Below are 7,624 nucleotides of genomic sequence, written 5' to 3'. Positions count from 1 at the left end.
ATACATCATTTTATTCAGGAGACCCTTCTAGCGCTCACTGTGAAAGAATTTTGTGAATAGCTGCTTCCGTTGTCGAGTTATTTGTCATTGTTCGAGGCCTGGTCCTTCATAAAAAAAACAGTAGAAAACTCCAGCCCTTGTGTGTCAGCCTCACCTTAGCCGCCCACTTTATTAGGAACACTTCTGTTCGTACATACAAACTTCAAACACTCTTCTTAGAGTTTAGAGTTTATTTTATTTTTAAAAGGGACAGTGCACAAATTAAACATTATCCTTGTGTTAAGGACAGATGTCTGTCCCAGGTTATAGCAGTACATGCTAATTTCCGCCTGTAGTCACTTTGGTCATGCTCTTGAATAGGTCTTCTTCATGATGGCTGCTGTCTCGAGCACACACACGATCATTGCATTGAAACATCATTGCGGGTCACACATTCACGGCCAGCGAACATGCGTGAGCGAATTGCTTCGCGCACTGCATCCTCTCACAATTTCCCCCGGGGAATTGTCCGGTCTAGTGTTATATTTGTTACTCTTCCTACACAAATTTTGATTTCGAGTAACACAATAACCGTACGTCGCACACAGACAAACAATGTATCAGAACGTGCGGCTCGATCGGACTCGCTATGCTATTACTTTTCTCTGCAGATTACGATTTTTTCGCGACGTAGTCGCGAAAAAATCGTCCAAAAAAACCCCATTCATTTCTAGGGAATTAATTGAAAAAAAGCACTTTTTCAACGTTTTTCAAACATCCGCTGCTCTGGCATGCTTTCACCTAGAGACGTGATTCAAACTCTAAAACGTAGGAAAACTTCTCCTCTGTGGATCTGGCATTCAACTTTTCTGCTAGGTTCTACACTTTCGGATCAGTCCCGGGTCAAACGCCATGTGGGTTCTGGGAGAAAATCCGGCTTTTGAATGGGTGTCTATTGCGTTACACACCAGTGTGCCTCGTTAACTCAGAGTGTAGGCGGCTTCAAATAAAAGCTCAAAATTTCTCACTTAAACTGTGTTTTCATCCACAAATTTCACTCTACAGACATGATTTTCTCAAAAGTAGTAGGAAAACTTGTCCTGATTCACACAATGTGTCTACCTAAATGATAGGATTTACGGTTTTTGAATGACAAGCGTCAAACTGAGGACAGGGCAGCTGACAGGCTTCATTGAAACCCATTGTAAACGTGAGAGAAATGTCACTCGTTTTTAAATCACTCTAGTGTCGTTATTTTTAAGAGTACAAACAAAAAAATACATAATTTTATTCAGGAGACCCTTCTAGCACTCAGTGTGAAAGAATTTTGTGAATAGCTGCTTCCGTTGTCGAGTTATTTGTTATTGTTCGAGGCCTGGTCCTTCATAAAAAAACAGTAGAAAACTCCAGCCCTTGTGTGTCTTAGCCTCACCTTAGCCGCCCACTTTATTAGGAACACTTCTGTTCGTACATACAAACTACAAACACTCTTCTTAGTGTTTAGAGTTTATTTTATTTTTAAAAGGGACAGTGCACAAATTAAACATTATCCTTGTGGTAAGGACAGATGTCTGTCCCAGGTTATAGCAGTACATGCTAATTTCCGTCTGTAGTCACTTTGTTCATGCTCTTGAATAGCTCTTCTTCATGATGGCTGCTGTCTAGAGCACACACACAATCATTGCATTGAAACATCATTGCGGGTCACACATTCACGGCCAGCGAACATGCGTGACCGAATTGCTTCGCGCACTGCATCCTCTCACAATTTCCCCCGGGGAATTGTCCGGTCTAGTTATTATTCCTACGCAAATTTTGATTTCGAATAACTCAATAACCGTACGTCGCACACAGACAAACAATATATCAAAACGTGCGGCTCGATCGGACTCGCTATGCTATTACTTTTCTCTGTAGAATACGATTTTTTCGCGACGTAGTCGCGAAAAAATCGCCCCAAAAAATCCCATTCATTTCTATGGAATTAATTGAAAAAAAAGCACTTTTTCAATGTTTTTCAAACATCCACTGCTCTGGCATGCTTTCACCTAGAGACATGATTCAAACTCTAAAACGTAGGAAAACTTCTCCTCTGTGGATCTGGCATTCAACTTTTCTGCTAGGTTTTACACTTTCGGATCAGGCCCGGTTCAAACGCCATGTGGTTTCTGGGAGAAAATCCGGCTTTTGAATGGGTGTCTATTGCGTTACACACCAGTGAGGGTCATTAAGCTTAGAGTGTAGGCGGCTTCAAAAAAAAGCTCAAACTTTCTCGCTTAAACCGTGTTTTCAGCCACAAATTTCACTCTACAGACATGATTTTCTCAAAAGTAGTAGGAAAACTTGTCCTGATTCACACAATGTGTCTACCTAAACGATAGGATTTACGGTTTTTGAATGACAAGCCTCAAAGTGAGGAGAGCACAGGTGAGCGGCCTCATTGACTCCCAGTATAAACGTTGCTGAAAAGTCACTCGTTTTTAACTCCCTGTAGCGTCCTCATTTTTAACAATACAAACAAAAAAATACATCATTTTATTCAGGAGACCCTTCTAGCGCTCACTGTGAAAGAATTTTGTGAATAGCTGCTTTCGTTGTCGAGTTATTTGTCATTGTTTGAGGTCTGGTCCGTAGTAAAAAAACAGCACAAAATTCAAGACCTTGTGTGTGTTAGCTCATTGACATGCATTATAAACGGGATAGAAAAGTCACTCGTTTTTAACTCCCTGTAGCGTCCTCATTTTTAACAATACAAACAAAAAAATACATCATTTTATTCAGGAGACCCTTCTAGCGCTCACTGTGAAAGAATTTTGTGAATAGCTGCTTCCGTTGTCGAGTTATTTGTCATTGTTCGAGGCCTGGTCCTTCATAAAAAAAACAGTAGAAAACTCCAGCCCTTGTGTGTCAGCCTCACCTTAGCCGACCACTTTATTAGGAACACTTCTGTTCGTACATACAAACTACAAACACTCTTCTTAGAGTTTAGAGTTTATTTTATTTTTAAAAGGGACAGTGCACAAATTAAACATTATCCTTGTGTTAAGGACAGATGTCTGTCCCAGGTTATAGCAGTACATGCAAACAAACAGTACATTACTTTTCTCTATAGAATACGATTTTTTCGCGACGTAGTCGTGAAAAAATCGCCCCAAAAAACCCCATTCATTTCTATGGAATTAATTGAAAAAAAAGCACTTTTTCAACGTTTTTCAAACATCCGTTGCTCTGGCATGCTTTCACCTAGAGACATGATTCAAACTCTAAAACGTAGGAAAACTTCTCCTCTGTGGATCTGGCATTCAACTTTTCTGCTAGGTTTTACACTTTCGGATCAGTCCCGGTTCAAACGCCATGTGGTTTCTGGGAGAAAATCCGGCTTTTGAATGGGTGTCTATTGCGTTACACACCAGTGAGGGTCTTTAAGCTTAGAGTGTAGGCGGCTTCAAAAAAAAGCTCAAACTTTCTCGCTTAAACCGTGTTTTCAGCCACAAATTTCACTCTACAGACATGATTTTCTCAAAAGTAGTAGGAAAACTTGTCCTGATTCACACAATGTGTCTACCTAAACGATAGGATTTACGGTTTTTGAATGACAAGCCTCAAAGTGAGGAGAGCACAGGTGAGCGGCCTCATTGACTCCCAGTATAAACGTTGCTGAAAAGTCACTCGTTTTTAACTCCCTGTAGCGTCCTCATTTTTAACAATACAAACAAAAAAATACATCATTTTATTCAGGAGACCCTTCTAGCGCTCACTGTGAAAGAATTTTGTGAATAGCTGCTTCCGTTGTCGAGTTATTTGTCATTGTTCGAGGCCTGGTCCTTCATAAAAAAAACAGTAGAAAACTCCAGCCCTTGTGTGTCAGCCTCACCTTAGCCTCACTTTATTAGGAACACTTCTGTTCGTACATACAAACTACAAACACTCTTCTTAGAGTTTAGAGTTTATTTTATTTTTAAAAGGGACAGTGCACAAATTAAACATTATCCTTGTAGGAAAACTTGTCCTGATTCACACAATGTGTCTACCTAAACGATAGGATTTACGGTTTTTGAATGACAAGCGTCAAACTGAGGACAGGGCAGCTGACAGGCTTCATTGAAACCCATTGTAAACATGAGAGAAAAGTCACTCGTTTTTAAATCGCTCTATTGTCGTTATTTTTAAGAGTACAAACAAAAAAATACATCATTTTATTCAGGAGACCCTTCTAGCGCTCACTGTGAAAGAATTTTGTGAATAGAAGCTTTCGTTGTCGAGTTATTTGTGATTGTTCGAGGCCTACTTCTTAGCAAAACACAGCAGAAACCTGACATAATCTTGTGTGTGTCTCTTAACTCTCCTGTTCAGGCCGATTGGGGCCAGTGACGGGGCAGAGGGAAAAGCTGTCTCAAGCACACACACATCATGCTCAAAATTTCAAACTTAAACTGTTTTCAGCCACAAATTTCACACTACAGACATAATTTTCTCAAAAGTAGTAGTCACACTTGTCCCAAAAAAAACCCATTCATTTCTATGGAATTAATTGGAAAAAAAAAGCACTTTTTCAAACATCCGCTGCTCTGTGAAACTGAGAAGAGATCAGCCGACAGGCCTCACCTTAGCCGCCCACTTTATTAGGAACACTTCTGTTCGTACATACAAACTACAAACACTCTTCTTAGAGTTTATTTTATTTTTAAAAGGGACAGTGCACAAATTAAACATTATCCTTGTGGTAAGGACAGATGTCTGTCCCAGGTTAAAGCAGTACATGCTAATTTCCGCCTGTAGTCACTTTGTTCATACTGTTGAATAGCTCTTCTTCATGATGGCTGCTGTCTCAAGCACACACACAATCATTGCATTGAAACGTCATTGCAGGTCACTCGTTCACGGCCAGCGAACATGCGTGACCGAATTGCTTCGCGCACTGCATCCTCTCACAATTTCCCCCGGGGAATTGTCCGGTCTAGTGTTATATTTGTTACTCTTCCTACACAAATTTTGATTTCGAGTAACACAATAACCGTACGTCGCACACAGACAAACAATGTATCAAAACGTGCGGCTCGATCGGACTCGCTATGCTATTACTTTTCTCTATAGAATACGATTTTTTCGCAACGTAGTCGCGAAAAAATCGCCCAAAAAAACCCCATTCATTTCTATGGAATTAATTGAAAAAAAAGCACTTTTTCAACGTTTTTCAAACATCCGCTGCTCTGGCATGCTTTCACCTAGAGACGTGATTCAAACTCTAAAACGTAGGAAAACTTCTCCTCTGTGGATCTGGCATTAAACTTTTCTGCTAGGTTCTACACTTTCGGATCAGTCCCGGCTCAACCGCCATGTGGTTTCTGGGAGAAAATCCGGCTTTTGAATGGGTGTCTATTGCGTTACACACCAGTGAAGGTCATTATCTTAGAGTGTAGACAGTTTGAAAAAAAAGGTCAAACTTTCTCGCTTAAACTCTGTTTTCAGCCACAAATTTAACTCTACAGACATGATTTTCTCAAAAGTAGTAGGAAAACTTGTCCTGATTCACACAATGTGTCTACCTAAACGATAGGATTTACGGTTTTTGAATGACAAGCCTCAAAGTGAGGAGAGCACAGGTGAGCGGCCTCATTGACTCCCAGTATAAACGTTGCTGAAAAGTCACTCGTTTTTAACTCCCTGTAGCGTCCTCATTTTTAACAATACAAACAAAAAAATACATCATTTTATTCAGGAGACCCTTCTAGCGCTCACTGTGAAAGAATTTTGTGAATAGCTGCTTCCGTTGTCGAGTTATTTGTCATTGTTCGAGGCCTGGTCCTTCATAAAAAAAACAGTAGAAAACTCCAGCCCTTGTGTGTCAGCCTCACCTTAGCTGCCCACTTTATTAGGAACACTTCTGTTCGTACATACAAACTACAAACACTCTTCTTAGAGTTTAGAGTTTATTTTATTTTTAAAAGGGACAGTGCACAAATTAAACATTATCCTTGTGGGAAAACTTGTCCTGATTCACACAATGTGTCTACCTAAACGATAGGATTTACGGTTTTGGAATGACAAGCGTCAAACTGAGGACAGGGCAGCTGACAGGCTTCATTGAAACCCATTGTAAACATGAGAGAAAAGTCACTCGTTTTTAAATCGCTCTATTGTCGTTATTTTTAAGAGTACAAACAAAAAAATACATCATTTTATTCAGGAGACCCTTCTAGCGCTCACTGTGAAAGAATTTTGTGAATAGCTGCTTCCGTTGTCGAGTTATTTGTTATTGTTCGAGGCCTGGTCCTTCATAAAAAAACAGTAGAAAACTCCAGCCCTTGTGTGTCTTAGCCTCACCTTAGCCGCCCACTTTATTAGGAACACTTCTGTTCGTACATACAAACTACAAACACTCTTCTTAGTGTTTAGAGTTTATTTTATTTTTAAAAGGGACAGTGCACAAATTAAACATTATCCTTGTGGTAAGGACAGATGTCTGTCCCAGGTTATAGCAGTACATGCTAATTTCCGCCTGTAGTCACTTTGTTCATGCTCTTGAATAGGTCTTCTTCATGATGGCTGCTGTCTAGAGCACACACACAATCATTGCATTGAAACATCATTGCGGGTCACACATTCACGGCCAGCGAACATGCGTGAGCGAATTGCTTCGCGCACTGCATCCTCTCACAATTTCCCCCGGGGAATTGTCCGGTCTAGTTAGGATGCAGTGCTGCAGCACAGCAACCTATGGGCTCCCCTAGGGGAGCCCATAGGTTGCAGTGCAAAGCACTGCAACTATTGTTCTTCTACGTATTTCTTCTTCTTCTTATTATTCCTACGCAAATTTTGATTTCGAATAACTCAATAACCGTACGTCGCACACAGACAAACAATATATCAAAACGTGCGGCTCGATCGGACTCGCTATGCTATTACTTTTCTCTATAGAATACGATTTTTTCGCGACGTAGTCGCGAAAAAATCGCCCCAAAAAACCCCATTCATTTCTATGGAATTAATTGAAAAAAAAGCACTTTTTCAATGTTTTTCAAACATCCACTGCTCTGGCATGCTTTCACCTAGAGACATGATTCAAACTCTAAAACGTAGGAAAACTTCTCCTCTGTGGATCTGGCATTCAACTTTTCTGCTAGGTTTTACACTTTCGGATCAGGCCCGGTTCAAACGCCATGTGGTTTCTGGGAGAAAATCCGGCTTTTGAATGGGTGTCTATTGCGTTACACACCAGTGAGGGTCGTTAAACTTAGAGTGTAGGCGGCTTCAAAAAAAAGGTCAAACTTTCTCGCTTAAACTCCGTTTTCAGCCACAAATTTCACTCTACAGACATTATTTTCTCAAAAGTAGTAGGAAAACTTGTCCTGATTCACACAATGTGTCTACCTAAACGGTAGGATTTACGGTTTTTGAATGACAAGCCTCAAAGTGAGGAGAGCACAGGTGAGCAGCCTCATTGACTCCCAGTATAAATGTTGCTGAAAAGTCACTCGTTTTTAACTCCCTGTAGCGTCCTCATTTTTAACAATACAAACCAAAAAATACATCATTTTATTCAGGAGACCCTTCTAGCGCTCACTGTGAAAGAATTTTGTGAATAGCTGCTTCCGTTGTCGAGTTATTTGTCATTGTTCGAGGCCTGGTCCTTCATAAAAAAACA

Source organism: Neoarius graeffei, chromosome 3 (genome assembly GCF_027579695.1).
Source record: "Neoarius graeffei isolate fNeoGra1 chromosome 3, fNeoGra1.pri, whole genome shotgun sequence".
Taxonomy (NCBI): domain Eukaryota; kingdom Metazoa; phylum Chordata; class Actinopteri; order Siluriformes; family Ariidae; genus Neoarius; species Neoarius graeffei.
Note: the sequence above shows the minus strand (reverse complement) of the source record.